This window comes from Ambystoma mexicanum, chromosome 5p (genome assembly GCF_040938575.1).
Source record: "Ambystoma mexicanum isolate Mex_15411 chromosome 5p, UKY_AmexF1_1, whole genome shotgun sequence".
Taxonomy (NCBI): Eukaryota; Metazoa; Chordata; class Amphibia; order Caudata; family Ambystomatidae; genus Ambystoma; species Ambystoma mexicanum.
Genome location: NC_090930.1, coordinates 742,818,295 through 742,843,896, shown reverse-complemented (window position 1 = coordinate 742,843,896; position 25,602 = coordinate 742,818,295). Strand labels below are relative to the sequence as shown.

The following is a 25,602-nucleotide window of genomic DNA, read 5'->3' as shown; positions in this document are numbered from 1 at the left end:
ATTTTCTCTGATGTGCTCTGTTTTTCCAGAATGAAGTGCATCATGCTACTGAATATGTGGGTTCCATGGAGTAATGGTTAGCACTCTGGACTCTGAATCCAGCGATCCGAGTTCAAGTCTCGGTGGGACCTTGGGGCTGCTTCTCTTTTAGAGTTGCCTTTCATTTGCAGATAGATATAACAGCAATAGCTTTGCTTTACAGCCCACTTTGATGGCAGTCTTCTTTGACCAAAGAATATTAATAGTTTCTGGGGATGACTCTCTTTTGCCACAAAGAAACTGCCCACTCTCATATCTCCAAAGCTCCAAGGTATAATGGCTATTAAACTGGCTTTTGATCTCAGCGATTTGCATTGAAAGCCCAGGAGGCCTCTAAAATCAGTTGAATTGTTTCCTGATAATTTAGAGTTTATTTCTTCTTTCGAGAAAGGTGTGATCCAAATAAAGTAAGTACATTTAAACAAGGGCACTTGATCAGTAAATGCACTACTTTCTAGAACTCATAACTCTTTTAAGTTATAAAAAGTTTGCTCTCCATACTGTTTGTCAACTCAAAGAATTACATTTTTTACACATTTAATAAGACCATCAAATTGCTTGAAACATAGGAATGATTGTGAAAGTGAATATGATTCACCAAAATAATTGTATAACATTTTTTAATGTTAATAAAATAGGGCTTTTTCCAATCTTTTCACATCAATGTTGTTTCTGCATGTTCCAGTGAGCAGAGAATCTACTGCACATAGTGTGTACATTTTTCTTTTCATAGAGTTAAGGTTGGACATTATTCATCTGTGGAAAATGTTTCTGAGAGATATCTGGGTGCCCACTCTGATTGACCTTAGGGATTGTACATTAACGATATGTAGTTGCATCACTGTATTGGTATCAGGCACCAAAGTGCATTCAAATGTAATGTCGTGCAGAGAGAGAGAGAGAGTGTGAAAACGGCTACCTGAGTCGACTGAACTTCTGAATATTAACTCTGTTGAATTGTAATTTGAGAAATTAGAAAATGGAGTGTAAGAGCAAGATAACGGCTCCACCGAGACTTGAACTCGGATCGTTGGATTCAAAGTCCAAAGTGCTAACCATTACACCATGGAACCCTTGCAAGATGCACCTGAGAGCGTTGAATCAGAAATGGCAATATAGAGCACATTTACAATTTTTACAGATTCATAGTCCCAATTGACTGATATCATACAAACACAGCGATGTTGTCGATTGACGTTGTGCTATAGCAATCTCTGTGCTTTATAGAGCATGTAGATCAAATTCTTCCTCTTGAGGCATATGATTAAGCAATATTAAATATTGTTTCTGACTGCCTCTGTTTTGGCATAATGAAGTTCAGCATTTGCGGAAGTATTTAGGTTCCATGGTCTAATGGTTAGTAGGCTGGACTCTGAATTTAGTAATCTGACATGTTATAGCTATATTTTGTTTTCCTTTGGGTGTATTGTCATTTTATGCACATAGATTTCCTAGCAGTGGCTGTGATGAATAGTTCAATTTGATAGCAGCTTCCTTTTGAGAATTTGAAAAAAAAAGAATTAAATAGTCTCTCTGGATGACTCTGCTTTGATTTCTATGTGCACATCCCTTTTGCGTTTCAGAGGGATTGACTAACATACACAACAGTGCTTGGAAGACCTCTTCCTCCCTCATGGCATGTAAAGCTAACCCCTCTCCTACCTTGTGTTTTTTTACTTTTTAACTTCCCCTTCCGAGTCATGATCATGTAACTGAATTTACATTTTAAGATTTTAACTGCAGTAGTTGCTTGTTTTTCATTTTTATTTTTTGTGTACGCATACATCCCTTTTTGTGGGGAGGGGGGAGTGATGTCTGTTTACTTATATTAGCTAATATAGGTCATTTTATGTCCGCTTACAATATGTGTCAGGATTTTTTATGTCGTTTCCAATCAATGTCTAATATCAAGTGGTTTGCAGCAGTCATACAAAGGCACGTAACACCCCCAAAACACCTACATAAGTTAAAAATACTCCGGAAGAGTACTCAGTTTATGAAAAGGCGGTGAATCCCAAATAGAACTGTAAATGTAAGCTAGCAAGCAGACCGTGCACCCCTGTTTGGAACTATGACCTGTGTGTTGCCCTCTATTAACAGAACAATGTAACTGCAGCCCATGTCACATAAAATAGAAAGTAGAGATTATGCAAATTAACTCCCAGAAGAGCCTGATATCACCCCAAAAGGTGTCATGCTTTTCACACCAAGAAACATCCACACATAGATCCCTGCGAACCTCAAAAACGTACAGGAAACCCTGTCCAGCGCTTTGCTCCCAGAGGAGATAAGGTTGAAAAACCACCCTATGTTAAAAGTGTCCATAATCCATGCCAGCTGCCCTGTCTATAGAACCTGGCTGTTCGTGGCCGTTCGGGGCCTAGGGGCATGAGTGGAAGGGTTTAACCTGCCTGGGTTCTTGGGCATGGTTTCATCATGCCTCAGTTTACAATGGCACTCTGCCACTTTGTCAGGCTTTAAAGAAGCCTGACTCCTGCAGAGCAAAAGATCTGATTATTTCCTTACATGTTTTGTACGTAAGAATGCGGATGGTGCTCTGAGCCTCCTATGGTGGTTATTAAGCATGGTATACATACCATAGCATGTAACTGTGCCTACAAATGGAACATTTTGTTCATTTATTAGGGAGTTGTGAAAATGGCAAAATCAAATTGCCATTACTGACACAGACCAGCTGCCGCTGTCCGGACATTTCGTCGAAAGACATTTCGTCGAAAGACATTTGGTCGACGTAATTTGGTCGAAAGCCAAATGGTTGATTTTTTAATTTATTTATATATATTTTTTTAGGTTGTAGTTTAGGGAAAAAAAGGGGTTTTTAGAAAAAAAGGGGGTTGGGGGACCCCCCAAACCCCCCTCCCAAAAAAAAAAGTGAAAATAAAAAACAAAAGCAATTCGACCATTTGGTTTTCGACCAAATGGTTTCGACCAATTGTCCTGTCGACAAATTTTTTTCGACGAAATGTCTGGCAACCCAGCTGCCGACTGTTGCTATTGACAGGAGTTCCAGGTGTATAAACTGAGGAGATCACCAGTTCAATTACCTGTGAACGCATTTTGAAGCTCATTTACAACCAGTTCAAGCCCGTTCTCTCCATTTTGGCTTTCTGGCTGGCCGAGGGGCCCTTCAGTAATGTTCTTTGCTAACCATTACACCATGGCCCCCTTGCTGGTGCAACCTGACAGAGTTGTAACAGAAATGAGAATCGAGATCTCATGCATCATTTTAACAAACTCATATTCCTAGCCCACGGATATTATGCAAATGTGGAACTGTTTAGTTGGTTGTTGCGCAATAGCAAACTCTTTGCTTTACAGCTCATTTGGATAGGATTCTTCCTCTGGAGGCATAAGATAAAAGAATATTGCATACATTCTCTAAAAGGCGCTTTTTTTGCTGCAATGACGTTCATCATGTCAGTAAGTATGTAGGTTCCATGGTGTAATGGTTAGCACTCTGGACTCTGAATCCAGCGATCCGAGTTCAAATCTCAGTGGGACCTTGGGAATTACTGTGTTTGTTTTCCTCTCAGTGGCTTGTTTTAATAGCAATGACGCTGCTGTGTCGCCCACTTTCATAGCATTATTCCCTGGGTGCATTTGAAAAAAGAAAGATTTTCCATGGATGACGCTCTTTAGCCACAATGAAACCCACCACTTTCTGTGGTGTGAAAGACCGATGGTGTAATGGTAGCACCCTGGAGGTTGAATCCAATAATTTGCATTCAAATCTCTGTAAGAGTTTACCATCAGTCGAACCTTTCCCTTATCGTTTATTGTGGATGTCTTCTTTGAAGAAAGGTATGATCCAACTAAAGTAAGTACATTCACGAATGGGCCCTTGGTCGGTACAAACAGTATTTATACACCTCAGGCCTTTTGTGAATTAAGAAAAGTGTGTTCTTCGTTCTATTTTTCATCTCAAACTGATACCTTCATTTTACAAACATGTAAAGACTGTTAAGACGCTTGATTAATATCATTGATTCTGAATGTGGTCGCTTTTCATAGGATTAACCCTTTAACAATTTTGAAAGAGAATGGCGATACAATAGAGCTGCTTTTCCCAAAATGGTATTATTAATGTTGTTGCTGCATCTTCAAGTAAAAAGAGAATCCATTGGGTCACAGATTGAGCATGTTTCTTAACATTGAGTTAAGTTTGAAAATTTCAAATCTTTTATGTATGTTTCCGATGCAGATCTGCCCATCGACTCAGAATGACCTCACTGTTCATACATTTTAAAAAAATGCATAAAGGTTAAGGTGCTAGGCACAAAAGTGGATTTTTATGAAAAGTTATGCCAGAGAGTGAGAGCGAAAATGAATACCCTACACCACTAACCTTATGAATATTACTATCTTTGGCCTATAATTTAAGACAACAAGGAGACAAAGTGTGTTAGAGCAAGAGAGAGGTTCCACCGAGACTTGAACTCGGATCGCTGGATTCAAAGTCCAAAGTGCTAACCATTACACCATGGAACCCTTGTTGAGCAGAGCTTCATAAGGGCAATGAGAATATAGGGCACAGTCAAGATTTTTACTGACCTACAGTAACCGTTTACTGATATTATATCGAAGCAGCACTGTTGCTGTTGGATGCTGTGCAATCGCAAAGTATTGGCTTCATGTCTCATTTGGATTAAATTCTTCCTCTGGAGTCTAATGATATAGGAATATTACATATTTTCTCTGATGTGCTCTGTTTTTCCAGAATGAAGTGCATCATGCTACTGAATATGTGGGTTCCATGGAGTAATGGTTAGCACTCTGGACTCTGAATCCAGCGATCCGAGTTCAAGTCTCGGTGGGACCTTGGGGCTGCTTCTCTTTTAGAGTTGCCTTTCATTTGCAGATAGATATAACAGCAATAGCTTTGCTTTACAGCCCACTTTGATGGCAGTCTTCTTTGACCAAAGAATATTAATAGTTTCTGGGGATGACTCTCTTTTGCCACAAAAAAACTGCCCACTCTCATATCTCCAAATCTCCAAGGTATAATGGCTATTAAACTGGCTTTTGTGCATTGAAAGCCCAGGAGGCCTCTAAAATCAGTTGAATTGTTTCCTGATAATTTAGAGTTTATTTCTTCTTTCGAGAAAGGTGTGATCCAAATAAAGTAAGTACATTTAAACAAGGGCACTTGATCAGTAAATGCACTACTTTCTAGAACTCATAACTCTTGTAAGTTATAAAAAGTTTGCTCTCCATACTGTTTGTCAACTCAAAGAATTACATTTTTTACACATTTAATAAGACCATCAAATTGCTTGAAACATAGGAATGATTGTGAAAGTGAATATGATTCACCAAAATAATTGTATAACATTTTTTAATGTTAATAAAATAGGGCGTTTTCCAATCTTTTCACATCAATGTTGTTTCTGCATGTTCCAGTGAGCAGAGAATCTACTGCACATAGTGTGTACATTTTTCTTTTCATAGAGTTAAGGTTGGACATTATTCATCTGTGGAAAATGTTTCTGAGAGATATCTGGGTGCCCACTCTGATTGACCTTAGGGATTGTACATTAACGATATGTAGTTGCATCACTGTATTGGTATCAGGCACCAAAGTGCATTCAAATGTAATGTCGTGCAGAGAGAGAGAGAGAGTGTGAAAACGGCTACCTGAGTCGACTGAACTTCTGAATATTAACTCTGTTGAATTGTAATTTGAGAAATTAGAAAATGGAGTGTAAGAGCAAGATAACGGCTCCACCGAGACTTGAACTCGGATCGTTGGATTCAAAGTCCAAAGTGCTAACCATTACACCATGGAACCCTTGCAAGATGCACCTGAGAGCATTGAATCAGAAATGGCAATATAGAGCACATTTACAATTTTTACAGATTCATAGTCCCAATTGACTGATATCATACAAACACAGCGATGTTGTCGATTGACGTTGTGCTATAGCAATCTCTGTGCTTTATAGAGCATGTAGATCAAATTCTTCCTCTTGAGGCATATGATTAAGCAATATTAAATATTGTTTCTGACTGCCTCTGTTTTGGCATAATGAAGTTCAGCATTTGCGGAAGTATTTAGGTTCCATGGTCTAATGGTTAGTAGGCTGGACTCTGAATTTAGTAATCTGACATGTTATAGCTATATTTTGTTTTCCTTTGGGTGTATTGTCATTTTATGAACATAGATTTCCTAGCAGTGGCTGTGATGAATAGTTCAATTTGATAGCAGCTTCCTTTTGAGAATTTGAAAAAAAAAGAATTAAATAGTCTCTCTGGATGACTCTGCTTTGATTTCTATGTGCACATCCCTTTTGCGTTTCAGAGGGATTGACCAACATACACAACAGTGCTTGGAAGACCTCTTCCTCCCTCATGGCATGTAAAGCTAACCTCTCTCCTACCGTGTGTTTTTTTACTTTTTAAATTCCCCTTCCGAGTCATGATCATGTAACTGAATTTACATTTTTAGATTTTAACTGCAGTAGTTGCTTGTTTTTCATTTTTATTTTTTGTGTACGCATACATCCCTTTTTGTGGGGAGGGGGGAGTGATGTCTGTTTACTTATATTAGCTAATATAGGTCATTTTATGTCCGCTTACAATATGTGTCAGGATTTTTTATGTCGTTTCCAATCAATGTCTAATATCAAGTGGTTTGCAGCAGTCATACAAAGGCACGTAACACCCCCAAAACACCTACATAAGTTAGAAATATTCCGGAAGAGTACTCATTTTATGAAAAGGCGGTGAATCCCAAATAGAACTGTAAATGTAAGCTAGCAAGCAGACCGTGCACCCCTGTTTGGAACTATGACCTGTGTGTTGCCCTCTATTAACAGAACAATGTAACTGCAGCCCATGTCACATAAAATAGAAAGTAGAGATTATGTAAATTAACTCCCAGAAGAGCCCGGTGTCACCCCAAAAGGTGTCATGCTTTTCACACCAAGAAACATCCACACATAGATCCCTGCGAACCTCAAAAACGTACAGGAAACCCTGTCCAGCGCTTTGCTCCCAGAGGAGATAAGGTTGAAAAACCACCCTATGTTAAAAGTGTCCATAATCCATGCCAGCTGCCCTGTCTATAGAACCTGGCCGTTCGTGGCCATTCGGGGCCTAGGGGCATGAGTGGAAGGGTTTAACCTGCCTGGGTTCTTGGGCATGGTTTCATCATGCCTCAGTTTACAATGGCACTCTGCCACTTTGTCAGGCTTTAAAGAAGCCTGACTCCTGCAGAGCAAAAGATCTGATTATTTCCTTACATGTTTTGTACGTAAGAATGCGGATGGTGCTCTGAGCCTCCTATGGTGGTTATTAAGCATGGTATACATACCATAGCATGTAACTGTGCCTACAAATGGAACATTTTGTTCATTTATTAGGGAGTTGTGAAAATGGCAAAATCAAATTGCCATTATTGACACTGTCCGGACATTTCGTCGAAAGACATTTCGTCGAAAGACATTTGGTCGACGTAATTTGGTCGAAAGCCAAATGGTCGATTTTTTAATTTATTTATATATATATTTTTTAGGTTGTAGTTTAGGGAAAAAAAGGGGTTTTTAGAAAAAAAGGGGGTTGGCGGGGACCCCCCCAACCCCCACCCCCCAAAAAAAAAATGTGAAAATAAAAAACAAAAGCAATTCGAACATTTGGTTTCGACCAAATGGTTTCGACCAATTGTCCTGTCGACAAATTTTTTTCGACGAAATGTCTGGCAACCCAGCTGCCGACTGTTGCTATTGACAGGAGTTCCAGGTGTATAAACTGAGGAGATCACCAGTTCAATTACCTGTGAACGCATTTTGAAGCTCATTCACAACCAGTTCATGCCCGTTCTCTCCATTTTGGCTTTCTGGCTGGCCGAGGGGCCCTTCAGTAATGTTCTTTGCTAACCATTACACCATGGGCCCCTTGCTGGTGCAACCTGACAGAGTTGTAACAGAAATGAGAATCGAGATCTCATGCATCATTTTAACAAACTCATATTCCTAGCCCACGGATATTATGCAAATGTGGAACTGTTTAGTTGTTTGTTGCGCAATAGCAAACTCTTTGCTTTACAGCTCATTTGGATAGGATTCTTCCTCTGGAGGCATAAGATAAAAGAATATTGCATACATTCTCTAAAAGGCGCTTTTTTTGCTGCAATGACGTTCATCATGTCACTAAGTATGTAGGTTCCATGGTGTAATGGTTAGCACTCTGGACTCTGAATCCAGCGATCCGAGTTCAAATCTCAGTGGGACCTTGGGAATTACTGTGTTTGTTTTCCTCTCAGTGGCTTGTTTTAATAGCAATGACGCTGCTGTGTCGCCCACTTTCATAGCATTATTCCCTGGGTGCATTTGAAAAAAGAAAGATTTTCCATGGATGACGCTCTTTAGCCACAATGAAACCCACCACTTTCTGTGGTGTGAAAGACCCATGGTGTAATGGTAGCACCCTGGAGGTTGAATCCAATAATTTGCATTCAAATCTCTGTAAGAGTTTACCATCAGTCGAACCTTTCCCTTATCGTTTATTGTGGATGTCTTCTTTGAAGAAAGGTATGATCCAACTAAAGTAAGTACATTCACGAATGGGCCCTTGGTCGGTACAAACAGTATTTATACACCTCAGGCCTTTTGTGAATTAAGAAAAGTGTGTTCTTCGTTCTATTTTTCATCTCAAACTGATACCTTCATTTTACAAACATGTAAAGACTGTTAAGACGCTTGATTAATATCATTGATTCTGAATGTGGTCGCTTTTCATAGGATTAACCCTTTAACAATTTTGAAAGAGAATGGCGATACAATAGAGCTGCTTTTCCCAAAATGGTATTATTAATGTTGTTGCTGCATCTTCAAGTAAAAAGAGAATCCATTGGGTCACAGATTGAGCATGTTTCTTAACATTGAGTTAAGTTTGAAAATTTCAAATCTTTTATGTATGTTTCCGATGCAGATCTGCCCATCGACTCAGAATGACCTCACTGTTCATACATTTTAAAAAAATGCATAAAGGTTAAGGTGCTAGGCACAAAAGTGGATTTTTATGAAAAGTTATGCCAGAGAGTGAGAGCGAAAATGAATACCCTACACCACTAACCTTATGAATATTACTATCTTTGGCCTATAATTTAAGACAACAAGGAGACAAAGTGTGTTAGAGCAAGAGAGAGGTTCCACCGAGACTTGAACTCGGATCGCTGGATTCAAAGTCCAAAGTGCTAACCATTACACCATGGAACCCTTGTTGAGCAGAGCTTCATAAGGGCAATGAGAATATAGGGCACAGTCAAGATTTTTACTGACCTACAGTAACCGTTTACTGATATTATATCGAAGCAGCACTGTTGCTGTTGGATGCTGTGCAATCGCAAAGTATTGGCTTCATGTCTCATTTGGATTAAATTCTTCCTCTGGAGTCTAATGATATAGGAATATTACATATTTTCTCTGATGTGCTCTGTTTTTCCAGAATGAAGTGCATCATGCTACTGAATATGTGGGTTCCATGGAGTAATGGTTAGCACTCTGGACTCTGAATCCAGCGATCCGAGTTCAAGTCTCGGTGGGACCTTGGGGCTGCTTCTCTTTTAGAGTTGCCTTTCATTTGCAGATAGATATAACAGCAATAGCTTTGCTTTACAGCCCACTTTGATGGCAGTCTTCTTTGACCAAAGAATATTAATAGTTTCTGGGGATGACTCTCTTTTGCCACAAAAAAACTGCCCACTCTCATATCTCCAAATCTCCAAGGTATAATGGCTATTAAACTGGCTTTTGTGCATTGAAAGCCCAGGAGGCCTCTAAAATCAGTTGAATTGTTTCCTGATAATTTAGAGTTTATTTCTTCTTTCGAGAAAGGTGTGATCCAAATAAAGTAAGTACATTTAAACAAGGGCACTTGATCAGTAAATGCACTACTTTCTAGAACTCATAACTCTTGTAAGTTATAAAAAGTTTGCTCTCCATACTGTTTGTCAACTCAAAGAATTACATTTTTTACACATTTAATAAGACCATCAAATTGCTTGAAACATAGGAATGATTGTGAAAGTGAATATGATTCACCAAAATAATTGTATAACATTTTTTAATGTTAATAAAATAGGGCGTTTTCCAATCTTTTCACATCAATGTTGTTTCTGCATGTTCCAGTGAGCAGAGAATCTACTGCACATAGTGTGTACATTTTTCTTTTCATAGAGTTAAGGTTGGACATTATTCATCTGTGGAAAATGTTTCTGAGAGATATCTGGGTGCCCACTCTGATTGACCTTAGGGATTGTACATTAACGATATGTAGTTGCATCACTGTATTGGTATCAGGCACCAAAGTGCATTCAAATGTAATGTCGTGCAGAGAGAGAGAGAGAGTGTGAAAACGGCTACCTGAGTCGACTGAACTTCTGAATATTAACTCTGTTGAATTGTAATTTGAGAAATTAGAAAATGGAGTGTAAGAGCAAGATAACGGCTCCACCGAGACTTGAACTCGGATCGTTGGATTCAAAGTCCAAAGTGCTAACCATTACACCATGGAACCCTTGCAAGATGCACCTGAGAGCATTGAATCAGAAATGGCAATATAGAGCACATTTACAATTTTTACAGATTCATAGTCCCAATTGACTGATATCATACAAACACAGCGATGTTGTCGATTGACGTTGTGCTATAGCAATCTCTGTGCTTTATAGAGCATGTAGATCAAATTCTTCCTCTTGAGGCATATGATTAAGCAATATTAAATATTGTTTCTGACTGCCTCTGTTTTGGCATAATGAAGTTCAGCATTTGCGGAAGTATTTAGGTTCCATGGTCTAATGGTTAGTAGGCTGGACTCTGAATTTAGTAATCTGACATGTTATAGCTATATTTTGTTTTCCTTTGGGTGTATTGTCATTTTATGAACATAGATTTCCTAGCAGTGGCTGTGATGAATAGTTCAATTTGATAGCAGCTTCCTTTTGAGAATTTGAAAAAAAAAGAATTAAATAGTCTCTCTGGATGACTCTGCTTTGATTTCTATGTGCACATCCCTTTTGCGTTTCAGAGGGATTGACCAACATACACAACAGTGCTTGGAAGACCTCTTCCTCCCTCATGGCATGTAAAGCTAACCTCTCTCCTACCGTGTGTTTTTTTACTTTTTAAATTCCCCTTCCGAGTCATGATCATGTAACTGAATTTACATTTTTAGATTTTAACTGCAGTAGTTGCTTGTTTTTCATTTTTATTTTTTGTGTACGCATACATCCCTTTTTGTGGGGAGGGGGGAGTGATGTCTGTTTACTTATATTAGCTAATATAGGTCATTTTATGTCCGCTTACAATATGTGTCAGGATTTTTTATGTCGTTTCCAATCAATGTCTAATATCAAGTGGTTTGCAGCAGTCATACAAAGGCACGTAACACCCCCAAAACACCTACATAAGTTAGAAATATTCCGGAAGAGTACTCATTTTATGAAAAGGCGGTGAATCCCAAATAGAACTGTAAATGTAAGCTAGCAAGCAGACCGTGCACCCCTGTTTGGAACTATGACCTGTGTGTTGCCCTCTATTAACAGAACAATGTAACTGCAGCCCATGTCACATAAAATAGAAAGTAGAGATTATGTAAATTAACTCCCAGAAGAGCCCGGTGTCACCCCAAAAGGTGTCATGCTTTTCACACCAAGAAACATCCACACATAGATCCCTGCGAACCTCAAAAACGTACAGGAAACCCTGTCCAGCGCTTTGCTCCCAGAGGAGATAAGGTTGAAAAACCACCCTATGTTAAAAGTGTCCATAATCCATGCCAGCTGCCCTGTCTATAGAACCTGGCCGTTCGTGGCCATTCGGGGCCTAGGGGCATGAGTGGAAGGGTTTAACCTGCCTGGGTTCTTGGGCATGGTTTCATCATGCCTCAGTTTACAATGGCACTCTGCCACTTTGTCAGGCTTTAAAGAAGCCTGACTCCTGCAGAGCAAAAGATCTGATTATTTCCTTACATGTTTTGTACGTAAGAATGCGGATGGTGCTCTGAGCCTCCTATGGTGGTTATTAAGCATGGTATACATACCATAGCATGTAACTGTGCCTACAAATGGAACATTTTGTTCATTTATTAGGGAGTTGTGAAAATGGCAAAATCAAATTGCCATTATTGACACTGTCCGGACATTTCGTCGAAAGACATTTCGTCGAAAGACATTTGGTCGACGTAATTTGGTCGAAAGCCAAATGGTCGATTTTTTAATTTATTTATATATATATTTTTTAGGTTGTAGTTTAGGGAAAAAAAGGGGTTTTTAGAAAAAAAGGGGGTTGGCGGGGACCCCCCCAACCCCCACCCCCCAAAAAAAAAATGTGAAAATAAAAAACAAAAGCAATTCGAACATTTGGTTTCGACCAAATGGTTTCGACCAATTGTCCTGTCGACAAATTTTTTTCGACGAAATGTCTGGCAACCCAGCTGCCGACTGTTGCTATTGACAGGAGTTCCAGGTGTATAAACTGAGGAGATCACCAGTTCAATTACCTGTGAACGCATTTTGAAGCTCATTCACAACCAGTTCATGCCCGTTCTCTCCATTTTGGCTTTCTGGCTGGCCGAGGGGCCCTTCAGTAATGTTCTTTGCTAACCATTACACCATGGGCCCCTTGCTGGTGCAACCTGACAGAGTTGTAACAGAAATGAGAATCGAGATCTCATGCATCATTTTAACAAACTCATATTCCTAGCCCACGGATATTATGCAAATGTGGAACTGTTTAGTTGTTTGTTGCGCAATAGCAAACTCTTTGCTTTACAGCTCATTTGGATAGGATTCTTCCTCTGGAGGCATAAGATAAAAGAATATTGCATACATTCTCTAAAAGGCGCTTTTTTTGCTGCAATGACGTTCATCATGTCACTAAGTATGTAGGTTCCATGGTGTAATGGTTAGCACTCTGGACTCTGAATCCAGCGATCCGAGTTCAAATCTCGGTGGGACCTTGGGAATTACTGTGTTTGTTTTCCTCTCAGTGTCTTGTTTTAATAGCAATGACGCTGCTGTGTCGCCCACTTTCATAGCATTATTCCCTGGGTGCATTTGAAAAAAGAAAGATTTTCCATGGATGACGCTCTTTAGCCACAATGAAACCCACCACTTTCTGTGGTGTGAAAGACCCATGGTGTAATGGTAGCACCCTGGAGGTTGAATCCAATAATTTGCATTCAAATCTCTGTAAGAGTTTACCATCAGTCAAACCTTTCCCTTATCGTTTATTGTGGATGTCTTCTTTGAAGAAAGGTATGATCCAACTAAAGTAAGTACATTCACGAATGGGCCCTTGGTCGGTGCAAACTGTATTTATACACCTCAGGCCTTTTGTGAATTAAGAAAAGTGTGTTCTTCGTTCTATTTTTCATCTCAAACTGATACCTTCATTTTACAAACATGTAAAGACTGTTAAGACGCTTGATTAATATCATTGATTCTGAATGTGGTCGCTTTTCATAGGATTAACCCTTTAACAATTTTGAAAGAGAATGGCGATACAATAGAGCTGCTTTTCCCAAAATGGTATTATTAATGTTGTTGCTGCATCTTCAAGTAAAAAGAGAATCCATTGGGTCACAGATTGAGCATGTTTCTTAACATTGAGTTAAGTTTGAAAATTTCAAATCTTTTATGTATGTTTCCGATGCAGATCTGCCCATCGACTCAGAATGACCTCACTGTTCATACATTTAAAAAAAATGCATAAAGGTTAAGGTGCTAGGCACAAAAGTGGATTTTTATGAAAAGTTATGCCAGAGAGTGAGAGCGAAAATGAATACCCTACACCACTAACCTTATGAATATTACTCTCTTTGGCCTATAATTTAAGACAACAAGGAGACAAAGTGTGTTAGAGCAAGAGAGAGGTTCCACCGATTCAAAGTCCAAAGTGCTAACCATTACACCATGGAACCCTTGTTGAGCAGAGCTTCATAAGGGCAATGAGAATATAGGGCACAGTCAAGATTTTTACTGACCTATAGTAACCGTTTACTGATATTATATCGAAGCAGCACTGTTGCTGTTGGATGCTGTGCAATCGCAAAGTATTGGCTTCATGTCTCATTTGGATTAAATTCTTCCTCTGGAGTCTAATGATATAGGAATATTACATATTTTCTCTGATGTGCTCTGTTTTTCCAGAATGAAGTGCATCATGCTACTGAATATGTGGGTTCCATGGAGTAATGGTTAGCACTCTGGACTCTGAATCCAGCGATCCAAGTTCAAGTCTCGGTGGGACCTTGGGGCTGCTTCTCTTTTAGAGTTGCCTTTCACTTGCAGATAGATATAACAGCAATAGCTTTGCTTTACAGCCCACTTTGATGGCAGTCTTCTTTGACCAAAGAATATTAATAGTTTCTGGGTCTGGGGATGACTCTCTTTTGCCACAAAGAAACTGCCCACTCTCATATCTCCAAAGCTCCAAGGTATAATGGCTATTAAACTGGCTTTTGATCTCAGCGATTTGCATTGAAAGCCCAGGAGGCCTCTAAAATCAGTTGAATTGTTTCCTGATAATTTAGAGTTTATTTCTTCTTTCGAGAAAGGTGTGATCCAAATAAAGTAAGTACATTTAAACAAGGGCACTTGATCAGTAAATGCACTACTTTCTAGAACTCATAACTCTTGTAAGTTATAAAAAGTTTGCTCTCCATACAGTTTGTCAACTCAAAGAATTACATTTTTTACACATTTAATAAGACCATCAAATTGCTTGAAACATAGGAATGATTGTGAAAGTGAATATGATTCACCAAAATAATTGTATAACATTTTTTAATGTTAATAAAATAGGGCTTTTTCCAATCTTTTCACATCAATGTTGTTTCTGCATGTTCCAGTGAGCAGAGAATCTACTGCACATAGTGTGTACATTTTTCTTTTCATAGAGTTAAGGTTGGACATTATTCATCTGTGGAAAATGTTTCTGAGAGATATCTGGGTGCCCACTCTGATTGACCTTAGGGATTGTACATTAACGATATGTAGTTGCATCACTGTATTGGTATCAGGCACCAAAGTGCATTTAAATGTAATGTCGTGCAGAGAGAGAGAGAGTGTGAAAACGGCTACCTGAGTCGACTGAACTTCTGAATATTAACTCTGTTGAATTGTAATTTGAGAAATTAGAAAATGGAGTGTAAGAGCAAGATAACGGTTCCACCGAGACTTGAACTCGGATCGTTGGATTCAAAGTCCAAAGCGCTAACCATTACACCATGGAACCCTTGCAAGATGCACCTGAGAGCGTTGAATCAGAAATGGCAATATAGAGCACATTTACAATTTTTACAGATTCATAGTCCCAATTGACTGATATCATACAAACACAGCGATGTTGTCGATTGACGTTGTGCTATAGCAATCTCTGTGCTTTATAGAGCATGTAGATCAAATTCTTCCTCTTGAGGCATATGATTAAGCAATATTAAATATTGTTTCTGACTGCCTCTGTTTTGGCATAATGAAGTTCAGCATTTGCGGAAGTATTTAGGTTCCATGGTCTAATGGTTAGTAGGCTGGACTCTGAATTTAGTAATCTGACATGTTATAGCTATATTTTGTTTTCCTTTGGGTGTATTGTCATTTTATGCACATAGATTTCCTAGCAGTGGCTGTGATGAATAGTTCAATTTGATAGCAGCTTCCTTTTGAGAATTTGAAAAAAAAAGAATTAAATAGTCTCTCTGGATGACTCTGCTTTGATTTCTATGTGCACATCCCTTTTGCGTTTCAGAGGGATTGACCAACATAGACAACAGTGCTTGGAAGACCTCTTCCTCCCTCATGGCATGTAAAGCTAACCTCTCTCCTACCTTGTGTTTTTTTACTTTTTAACTTCCCCTTCCGAGTCATGATCATGTAACTGAATTTACATTTTTAAATTTTAACTGCAGTAGTTGCTTGTTTTTCATTTTTATTTTTTGTGTACGCATATATCCCTTTTTGTGGGGAGGGGGGACTGATGTCTGTTTACTTATATTAGCTAATATAGGTCATTTTATGTCCGCTTACAATATGTGTCAGGATTTTTTATGTCGTTTCCAATCAATGTCTAATATCAAGTGGTTTGCAGCAGTCATACAAAGGCACGTAACACCCCCAAAACACCTACATAAGTTAGAAATACTCCGGAAGAGTACTCAGTTTATGAAAAGGCAGTGAATCCCAAATAGAACTGTAAATGTAAGCTAGCAAGCAGACCGTGCACCCCTGTTTGGAACTATGACCTGTGTGTTGCCCTCTATTAACAGAACAATGTAACTGCAGCCCATGTCACATAAAATAGAAAGTAGAGATTATGCAAATTAACTCCCAGAAGAGCCTGGTGTCACCCCAAAAGGTGTCATGCTTTTCACACCAAGAAACATCCACACATAGATCCCTGCGAACCTCAAAAACGTACAGGAAACCCTGTCCAGCGCTTTGCTCCCAAGGGAGATAAGGTTGAAAAACCACACTATGTTAAAAGTGTCCATAATCCATGCCAGCTGCCCTGTCTATAGAACCTGGCCATTCGTGGCCGTTCGGGGCCTAGGGGCATGAGTGGAAGGGTTTAACCTGCCTGGGTTCTTGGGCATGGTTTCATCATGCCTCAGTTTACAATGGCACTCTGCCACTTTGTCAGGCTTTAAAGAAGCCTGACTCCTGCAGAGAAAAAGATCTGATTATTTCCTTACATGTTTTGTACGTAAGAATGCGGATGGTGCTCTGAGCCTCCTATGGTGGTTATTAAGCATGGTATACATACCATAGCATGTAACTGTGCCTACAAATGGAACATTTTGTTCATTTATTAGGGAGTTGTGAAAATGGCAAAATCAAATTGCCATTACTGACACAGACCAGCTGCCGCTGTCCGGACATTTCGTCGAAAGACATTTCGTCGAAAGACATTTGGTCGACGTAATTTGGTCGAAAGCCAAATGGTTGATTTTTTAATTTATTTATATATATTTTTTTAGGTTGTAGTTTAGGGAAAAAAGGGGTTTTTAGAAAAAAAGGGGGTTGGGGGGACCCCCCAAACCCCCCTCCCAAAAAAAAAGTGAAAATAAAAAACAAAAGCAATTCGACCATTTGGTTTTCGACCAAATGGTTTCGACCAATTGTCCGTCCGACAAATTTTTTTCGACGAAATGTCTGGCAACCCAGCTGCCGACTGTTGCTATTGACAGGAGTTCCAGGTGTATAAACTGAGGAGATCACCAGTTCAATTACCTGTGAACGCATTTTGAAGCTCATTCACAACCAGTTCATGCCCGTTCTCTCCATTTTGGCTTTCTGGCTGGCCGAGGGGCCCTTCAGTAATGTTCTTTGCTAACCATTACACCATGGGCCCCTTGCTGGTGCAACCTGACAGAGTTGTAACAGAAATGAGAATCGAGATCTCATGCATCATTTTAACAAACTCATATTCCTAGCCCACGGATATTATGCAAATGTGGAACTGTTTAGTTGGTTGTTGCGCAATAGCAAACTCTTTGCTTTACAGCTCATTTGGATAGGATTCTTCCTCTGGAGGCATAAGATAAAAGAATATTGCATACATTCTCTAAAAGGCTCTTTTTTTGCTGCAATGACGTTCATCATGTCAGTAAGTATGTCGGTTCCATGGTGTAATGGTTAGCACTCTGGACTCTGAATCCAGCGATCCGAGTTCAAATCTCGGTGGGACCTTGGGAATTACTGTGTTTGTTTTCCTCTCAGTGTCTTGTTTTAATAGCAATGACGCTGCTGTGTCGCCCACTTTCATAGCATTATTCCCTGGGTGCATTTGAAAAAAGAAAGATTTTCCATGGATGACGCTATTTAGCCACAATGAAACCCACCACTTTCTGTGGTGTGAAAGACCCATGGTGTAATGGTAGCACCCTGGAGGTTGAATCCAATAATTTGCATTCAAATCTCTGTAAGAGTTTACCATCAGTCGAACCTTTCCCTTATCGTTTATTGTGGATGTCTTCTTTGAAGAAAGGTATGATCCAACTAAAGTAAGTACATTCACGAATGGGCCCTTGGTCGGTACAAACAGTATTTATACACCTCAGGCCTTTTGCGAATTAAGAAAAGTGTGTTCTTTGTTCTATTTTTCATCTCAAACTGATACCTTCATTTTACAAACATGTAAAGACTGTTAAGACGCTTGATTAATATCATTGATTCTGAATGTGGTCGCTTTTCATAGGATTAACCCTTTAACAATTTTGAAAGAGAATGGCGATACAATAGAGCTGCTTTTCCCAAAATGGTATTATTAATGTTGTTGCTGCATCTTCAAGTAAAAAGAGAATCCATTGGGTCACAGATTGAGCATGTTTCTTAACATTGAGTTAAGTTTGAAAATTTCAAATCTTTTATGTATGTTTCCGATGCAGATCTGCTCATCGACTCAGAATGACCTCACTGTTCATACATTTAAAAAAAATGCATAAAGGTTAAGGTGCTAGGCACAAAAGTGGATTTTTATGAAAAGTTATGCCAGAGAGTGAGAGCGAAAATGAATATCCTACACCACTAACCTTATGAATATTACTATCTTTGGCCTATAATTTAAGACAACAAGGAGACAAAGTGTGTTAGAGCAAGAGAGAGGTTCCACCGAGACTTGAACTCGGATCGCTGGATTCAAAGTCCAAAGTGCTAACCATTACACCATGGAACCCTTGTTGAGCAGAGCTTCATAAGGGCAATGAGAATATAGGGCACAGTCAAGATTTTTACTGACCTATAGTAACCGTTTACTGATATTATATCGAAGCAGCACTGTTGCTGTTGGATGCTGTGCAATCGCAAAGTATTGGCTTCATGTCTCATTTGGATTAAATTCTTCCTCTGGAGTCTAATGATATAGGAATATTACATATTTTCTCTGATGTGCTCTGTTTTTCCAGAATGAAGTGCATCATGCTACTGAATATGTGGGTTCCATGGAGTAATGGTTAGCACTCTGGACTCTGAATCCAGCGATCCGAGTTCAAGTCTCGGTGGGACCTTGGGGCTGCTTCTCTTTTAGAGTTGCCTTTCATTTGCAGATAGATATAACAGCAATATCTTTGCTTTACAGCCCACTTTGATGGCAGTCTTCTTTGACCAAAGAATATTAATAGTTTCTGGGGATGACTCTCTTTTGCCACAAAGAAACTGCCCACTCTCATATCTCCAAAGCTCCAAGGTATAATGGCTATTAAACTGGCTTTTGATCTCAGCGATTTGCATTGAAAGCCCAGGAGGCCTCTAAAATCAGTTGAATTGTTTCCTGATAATTTAGAGTTTATTTCTTCTTTCGAGAAAGGTGTGATCCAAATAAAGTAAGTACATTTAAACAAGGGCACTTGATCAGTAAATGCACTACTTTCTAGAACTCATAACTCTTGTAAGTTATAAAAAGTTTGCTCTCCATACAGTTTGTCAACTCAAAGAATTACATTTTTTACACATTTAATAAGACCATCAAATTGCTTGAAACATAGGAATGATTGTGAAAGTGAATATGATTCACCAAAATAATTGTATAACATTTTTTAATGTTAATAAAATAGGGCTTTTTCCAATCTTTTCACATCAATGTTGTTTCTGCATGTTCCAGTGAGCAGAGAATCTACTGCACATAGTGTGTACATTTTTCTTTTCATAGAGTTAAGGTTGGACATTATTCATCTGTGGAAAATGTTTCTGAGAGATATCTGGGTGCCCACTCTGATTGACCTTAGGGATTGTACATTAACGATATGTAGTTGCATCACTGTATTGGTATCAGGCACCAAAGTGCATTTAAATGTAATGTCGTGCAGAGAGAGAGAGAGTGTGAAAACGGCTACCTGAGTCGACTGAACTTCTGAATATTAACTCTGTTGAATTGTAATTTGAGAAATTAGAAAATGGAGTGTAAGAGCAAGATAACGGTTCCACCGAGACTTGAACTCGGATCGTTGGATTCAAAGTCCAAAGCGCTAACCATTACACCATGGAACCCTTGCAAGATGCACCTGAGAGCGTTGAATCAGAAATGGCAATATAGAGCACATTTACAATTTTTACAGATTCATAGTCCCAATTGACTGATATCATACAAACACAGCGATGTTGTCGATTGACGTTGTGCTATAGCAATCTCTGTGCTTTATAGAGCATGTAGATCAAATTCTTCCTCTTGAGGCATATGATTAAGCAATATTAAATATTGTTTCTGACTGCCTCTGTTTTGGCATAATGAAGTTCAGCATTTGCGGAAGTATTTAGGTTCCATGGTCTAATGGTTAGTAGGCTGGACTCTGAATTTAGTAATCTGACATGTTATAGCTATATTTTGTTTTCCTTTGGGTGTATTGTCATTTTATGCACATAGATTTCCTAGCAGTGGCTGTGATGAATAGTTCAATTTGATAGCAGCTTCCTTTTGAGAATTTGAAAAAAAAAGAATTAAATAGTCTCTCTGGATGACTCTGCTTTGATTTCTATGTGCACATCCCTTTTGCGTTTCAGAGGGATTGACCAACATAGACAACAGTGCTTGGAAGACCTCTTCCTCCCTCATGGCATGTAAAGCTAACCTCTCTCCTACCTTGTGTTTTTTTACTTTTTAACTTCCCCTTCCGAGTCATGATCATGTAACTGAATTTACATTTTTAGATTTTAACTGCAGTAGTTGCTTGTTTTTCATGTTTATTTTTTGTGTACGCATATATCCCTTTTTGTGGGGAGGGGGGACTGATGTCTGTTTACTTATATTAGCTAATATAGGTCATTTTATGTCCGCTTACAATATGTGTCAGGATTTTTTATGTCGTTTCCAATCAATGTCTAATATCAAGTGGTTTGCAGCAGTCATACAAAGGCACGTAACACCCCCAAAACACCTACATAAGTTAGAAATACTCCGGAAGAGTACTCAGTTTATGAAAAGGCAGTGAATCCCAAATAGAACTGTAAATGTAAGCTAGCAAGCAGACCGTGCACCCCTGTTTGGAACTATGACCTGTGTGTTGCCCTCTATTAACAGAACAATGTAACTGCAGCCCATGTCACATAAAATAGAAAGTAGAGATTATGCAAATTAACTCCCAGAAGAGCCTGGTGTCACCCCAAAAGGTGTCATGCTTTTCACACCAAGAAACATCCACACATAGATCCCTGCGAACCTCAAAAACGTACAGGAAACCCTGTCCAGCGCTTTGCTCCCAAGGGAGATAAGGTTGAAAAACCACACTATGTTAAAAGTGTCCATAATCCATGCCAGCTGCCCTGTCTATAGAACCTGGCCATTCGTGGCCGTTCGGGGCCTAGGGGCATGAGTGGAAGGGTTTAACCTGCCTGGGTTCTTGGGCATGGTTTCATCATGCCTCAGTTTACAATGGCACTCTGCCACTTTGTCAGGCTTTAAAGAAGCCTGACTCCTGCAGAGAAAAAGATCTGATTATTTCCTTACATGTTTTGTACGTAAGAATGCGGATGGTGCTCTGAGCCTCCTATGGTGGTTATTAAGCATGGTATACATACCATAGCATGTAACTGTGCCTACAAATGGAACATTTTGTTCATTTATTAGGGAGTTGTGAAAATGGCAAAATCAAATTGCCATTACTGACACAGACCAGCTGCCGCTGTCCGGACATTTCGTCGAAAGACATTTCGTCGAAAGACATTTGGTCGACGTAATTTGGTCGAAAGCCAAATGGTTGATTTTTTAATTTATTTATATATATTTTTTTAGGTTGTAGTTTAGGGAAAAAAGGGGTTTTTAGAAAAAAAGGGGGTTGGGGGGACCCCCCAAACCCCCCTCCCAAAAAAAAAAGTGAAAATAAAAAACAAAAGCAATTCGACCATTTGGTTTTCGACCAAATGGTTTCGACCAATTGTCCGTCCGACAAATTTTTTTCGACGAAATGTCTGGCAACCCAGCTGCCGACTGTTGCTATTGACAGGAGTTCCAGGTGTATAAACTGAGGAGATCACCAGTTCAATTACCTGTGAACGCATTTTGAAGCTCATTCACAACCAGTTCATGCCCGTTCTCTCCATTTTGGCTTTCTGGCTGGCCGAGGGGCCCTTCAGTAATGTTCTTTGCTAACCATTACACCATGGGCCCCTTGCTGGTGCAACCTGACAGAGTTGTAACAGAAATGAGAATCGAGATCTCATGCATCATTTTAACAAACTCAGATTCCTAGCCCACGGATATTATGCAAATGTGGAACTGTTTAGTTGGTTGTTGCGCAATAGCAAACTCTTTGCTTTACAGCTCATTTGGATAGGATTCTTCCTCTGGAGGCATAAGATAAAAGAATATTGCATACATTCTCTAAAAGGCTCTTTTTTTGCTGCAATGACGTTCATCATGTCACTAAGTATGTCGGTTCCATGGTGTAATGGTTAGCACTCTGGACTCTGAATCCAGCGATCCAAGTTCAAATCTCGGTGGAACCTTGGGAATTACTGTGTTTGTTTTACTCTCAGTGTCTTGTTTTAATAGCAATGACGCTGCTGTGTCGCCCACTTTCATAGCATTATTCCCTGGGTGCATTTGAAAAAAGAAAGATTTTCCATGGATGACGCTCTTTAGCCACAATGAAACCCACCACTTTCTGTGGTTTGAAAGACCCATGGTGTAATGGTAGCACCCTGGAGGTTGAATCCAATAATTTGCATTCAAATCTCTGTAAGAGTTTACCATCAGTCGAACCTTTCCCTTATCGTTTATTGTGGATGTCTTCTTTGAAGAAAGGTATGATCCAACTAAAGTAAGTACATTCACGAATGGGCCCTTGGTCGGTACAAACAGTATTTATACACCTCAGGCCTTTTGTGAATTAAGAAAAGTGTGTTCTTCGTTCTATTTTTCATCTCAAACTGATACCTTCATTTTACAAACATGTAAAGACTGTTAAGACGCTTGATTAATATCATTGATTCTGAATGTGGTCGCTTTTCATAGGATTAACCCTTTAACAATTTTGAAAGAGAATGGCGATACAATAGAGCTGCTTTTCCCAAAATGGTATTATTAATGTTGTTGCTGCATCTTCAAGTAAAAAGAGAATCCATTGGGTCACAGATTGAGCATGTTTCTTAACATTGAGTTAAGTTTGAAAATTTCAAATCTTTTATGTATGTTTCCGATGCAGATCTGCCCATCGACTCAGAATGACCTCACTGTTCATACATTTAAAAAAAATGCATAAAGGTTAAGGTACTAGGCACAAAAGTGGATTTTTATGAAAAGTTATGCCAGAGAGTGAGAGCGAAAATGAATACCCTACACCACTAACCTTATGAATATTACTATCTTTGGCCTATAATTTAAGACAACAAGGAGACAAAGTGTGTTAGAGCAAGAGAGAGGTTCCACCGAGACTTGAACTCGGATCGCTGGATTCAAAGTCCAAAGTGCTAACCATTACACCATGGAACCATTGTTGAGCAGCGCTTCATAAGGGCAATGAGAATATAGGGCACAGTCAAGATTTTTACTGACCTATAGTAACCGTTTACTGATATTATATCGAAGCAGCACTGTTGCTGTTGGATGCTGTGCAATCGCAAAGTATTGGCTTCATGTCTCATTTGGATCAAATTCTTCCTCTGGAGTCTAATGATATAGGAATATTACATATTTTCTCTGATGTGCTCTGTTTTTCCAGAATGAAGTGCATCATGCTACTGAATATGTGGGTTCCATGGAGTAATGGTTAGCACTCTGGACTCTGAATCCAGCGATCCGAGTTCAAGTCTCGGTGGGACCTTGGGGCTGCTTCTCTTTTAGAGTTGCCTTTCATTTGCAGATAGATATAACAGCAATAGCTTTGCTTTACAGCCCACTTTGATGGCAGTCTTCTTTGACCAAAGAATATTAATAGTTTCTGGGGATGACTCTCTTTTGCCACAAAGAAACTGCCCACTCTCATATCTCCAAAGCTCCAAGGTATAATGGCTATTAAACTGGCTTTTGATCTCAGCGATTTGCATTGAAAGCCCAGGAGGCCCCTAAAATCAGTTGAATTGTTTCCTGATAATTTAGAGTTTATTTCTTCTTTCGAGAAAGGTGTGATCCAAATAAAGTAAGTACATTTAAACAAGGGCACTTGATCAGTAAATGCACTACTTTCTAGAACTCATAACTCTTGTAAGTTATAAAAAGTTTGCTCTCCATACAGTTTGTCAACTCAAAGAATTACATTTTTTACACATTTAATAAGACCATCAAATTGCTTGAAACATAGGAATGATTGTGAAAGTGAATATGATTCACCAAAATAATTGTATAACATTTTTTAATGTTAATAAAATAGGGCTTTTTCCAATCTTTTCACATCAATGTTGTTTCTGCATGTTCCAGTGAGCAGAGAATCTACTGCACATAGTGTGTACATTTTTCTTTTCATAGAGTTAAGGTTGGACATTATTCATCTGTGGAAAAGGTTTCTGAGAGATATCTGGGTGCCCACTCTGATTGACCTTAGGGATTGTACATTAACGATATGTAGTTGCATCACTGTATTGGTATCAGGCACCAAAGTGCATTTAAATGTAATGTCGTGCAGAGAGAGAGAGAGTGTGAAAACGGCTACCTGAGTCGACTGAACTTCTGAATATTAACTCTGTTGAATTGTAATTTGAGAAATTAGAAAATGGAGTGTAAGAGCAAGATAACGGTTCCACCGAGACTTGAACTCGGATCGTTGGATTCAAAGTCCAAAGCGCTAACCATTACACCATGGAACCCTTGCAAGATGCACCTGAGAGCGTTGAATCAGAAATGGCAATATAGAGCACATTTACAATTTTTACAGATTCATAGTCCCAATTGACTGATATCATACAAACACAGCGATGTTGTCGATTGACGTTGTGCTATAGCAATCTCTGTGCTTTATAGAGCATGTAGATCAAATTCTTCCTCTTGAGGCATATGATTAAGCAATATTAAATATTGTTTCTGACTGCCTCTGTTTTGGCATAATGAAGTTCAGCATTTGCGGAAGTATTTAGGTTCCATGGTCTAATGGTTAGTAGGCTGGACTCTGAATTTAGTAATCTGACATGTTATAGCTATATTTTGTTTTCCTTTGGGTGTATTGTCATTTTATGCACATAGATTTCCTAGCAGTGGCTGTGATGAATAGTTCAATTTGATAGCAGCTTCCTTTTGAGAATTTGAAAAAAAAAGAATTAAATAGTCTCTCTGGATGACTCTGCTTTGATTTCTATGTGCACATCCCTTTTGCGTTTCAGAGGGATTGACCAACATAGACAACAGTGCTTGGAAGACCTCTTCCTCCCTCATGGCATGTAAAGCTAACCTCTCTCCTACCTTGTGTTTTTTTACTTTTTAACTTCCCCTTCCGAGTCATGATCATGTAACTGAATTTACATTTTTAGATTTTAACTGCAGTAGTTGCTTGTTTTTCATGTTTATTTTTTGTGTACGCATATATCCCTTTTTGTGGGGAGGGGGGACTGATGTCTGTTTACTTATATTAGCTAATATAGGTCATTTTATGTCCGCTTACAATATGTGTCAGGATTTTTTATGTCGT

At 39.0% G+C, this 25,602-nt stretch overlaps 20 non-coding genes across 20 annotated transcripts; 10 read left to right on the top strand and 10 right to left on the bottom strand.

Annotated features, from left to right (window-relative positions):
- Positions 1-59: 59 nt before the first annotated feature.
- Positions 60-131, top strand: TRNAQ-CUG (transfer RNA glutamine (anticodon CUG)). The gene has a single exon. It is a non-coding gene; the product is annotated as a tRNA-Gln (tRNA).
- A 909-nt stretch (positions 132-1,040) lies between these two features.
- Positions 1,041-1,112, bottom strand: TRNAQ-UUG (transfer RNA glutamine (anticodon UUG)). Its single transcript has one exon. It is a non-coding gene; the product is annotated as a tRNA-Gln (tRNA).
- Positions 1,113-3,491: 2,379 nt separating this feature from the next.
- Positions 3,492-3,563, top strand: TRNAQ-CUG (transfer RNA glutamine (anticodon CUG)). Its single transcript has one exon. It is a non-coding gene; the product is annotated as a tRNA-Gln (tRNA).
- A 913-nt stretch (positions 3,564-4,476) lies between these two features.
- TRNAQ-UUG (transfer RNA glutamine (anticodon UUG)) lies at positions 4,477-4,548 on the bottom strand. Its single transcript has one exon. It is a non-coding gene; the product is annotated as a tRNA-Gln (tRNA).
- A 259-nt stretch (positions 4,549-4,807) lies between these two features.
- On the top strand, positions 4,808-4,879 carry TRNAQ-CUG (transfer RNA glutamine (anticodon CUG)). Its single transcript has one exon. It is a non-coding gene; the product is annotated as a tRNA-Gln (tRNA).
- An 897-nt stretch (positions 4,880-5,776) lies between these two features.
- On the bottom strand, positions 5,777-5,848 carry TRNAQ-UUG (transfer RNA glutamine (anticodon UUG)). Its single transcript has one exon. It is a non-coding gene; the product is annotated as a tRNA-Gln (tRNA).
- Positions 5,849-8,218: 2,370 nt separating this feature from the next.
- On the top strand, positions 8,219-8,290 carry TRNAQ-CUG (transfer RNA glutamine (anticodon CUG)). Its single transcript has one exon. It is a non-coding gene; the product is annotated as a tRNA-Gln (tRNA).
- A 913-nt stretch (positions 8,291-9,203) lies between these two features.
- TRNAQ-UUG (transfer RNA glutamine (anticodon UUG)) lies at positions 9,204-9,275 on the bottom strand. The gene has a single exon. It is a non-coding gene; the product is annotated as a tRNA-Gln (tRNA).
- A 259-nt stretch (positions 9,276-9,534) lies between these two features.
- Positions 9,535-9,606, top strand: TRNAQ-CUG (transfer RNA glutamine (anticodon CUG)). The gene has a single exon. It is a non-coding gene; the product is annotated as a tRNA-Gln (tRNA).
- An 897-nt stretch (positions 9,607-10,503) lies between these two features.
- TRNAQ-UUG (transfer RNA glutamine (anticodon UUG)) lies at positions 10,504-10,575 on the bottom strand. Its single transcript has one exon. It is a non-coding gene; the product is annotated as a tRNA-Gln (tRNA).
- A 2,370-nt stretch (positions 10,576-12,945) lies between these two features.
- Positions 12,946-13,017, top strand: TRNAQ-CUG (transfer RNA glutamine (anticodon CUG)). Its single transcript has one exon. It is a non-coding gene; the product is annotated as a tRNA-Gln (tRNA).
- Positions 13,018-15,224: 2,207 nt separating this feature from the next.
- Positions 15,225-15,296, bottom strand: TRNAQ-UUG (transfer RNA glutamine (anticodon UUG)). The gene has a single exon. It is a non-coding gene; the product is annotated as a tRNA-Gln (tRNA).
- Positions 15,297-17,674: 2,378 nt separating this feature from the next.
- Positions 17,675-17,746, top strand: TRNAQ-CUG (transfer RNA glutamine (anticodon CUG)). Its single transcript has one exon. It is a non-coding gene; the product is annotated as a tRNA-Gln (tRNA).
- Positions 17,747-18,659: 913 nt separating this feature from the next.
- TRNAQ-UUG (transfer RNA glutamine (anticodon UUG)) lies at positions 18,660-18,731 on the bottom strand. Its single transcript has one exon. It is a non-coding gene; the product is annotated as a tRNA-Gln (tRNA).
- A 259-nt stretch (positions 18,732-18,990) lies between these two features.
- Positions 18,991-19,062, top strand: TRNAQ-CUG (transfer RNA glutamine (anticodon CUG)). The gene has a single exon. It is a non-coding gene; the product is annotated as a tRNA-Gln (tRNA).
- A 907-nt stretch (positions 19,063-19,969) lies between these two features.
- On the bottom strand, positions 19,970-20,041 carry TRNAQ-UUG (transfer RNA glutamine (anticodon UUG)). Its single transcript has one exon. It is a non-coding gene; the product is annotated as a tRNA-Gln (tRNA).
- A 2,379-nt stretch (positions 20,042-22,420) lies between these two features.
- TRNAQ-CUG (transfer RNA glutamine (anticodon CUG)) lies at positions 22,421-22,492 on the top strand. Its single transcript has one exon. It is a non-coding gene; the product is annotated as a tRNA-Gln (tRNA).
- A 913-nt stretch (positions 22,493-23,405) lies between these two features.
- Positions 23,406-23,477, bottom strand: TRNAQ-UUG (transfer RNA glutamine (anticodon UUG)). Its single transcript has one exon. It is a non-coding gene; the product is annotated as a tRNA-Gln (tRNA).
- Positions 23,478-23,736: 259 nt separating this feature from the next.
- TRNAQ-CUG (transfer RNA glutamine (anticodon CUG)) lies at positions 23,737-23,808 on the top strand. Its single transcript has one exon. It is a non-coding gene; the product is annotated as a tRNA-Gln (tRNA).
- Positions 23,809-24,715: 907 nt separating this feature from the next.
- Positions 24,716-24,787, bottom strand: TRNAQ-UUG (transfer RNA glutamine (anticodon UUG)). The gene has a single exon. It is a non-coding gene; the product is annotated as a tRNA-Gln (tRNA).
- Positions 24,788-25,602: the final 815 nt, after the last annotated feature.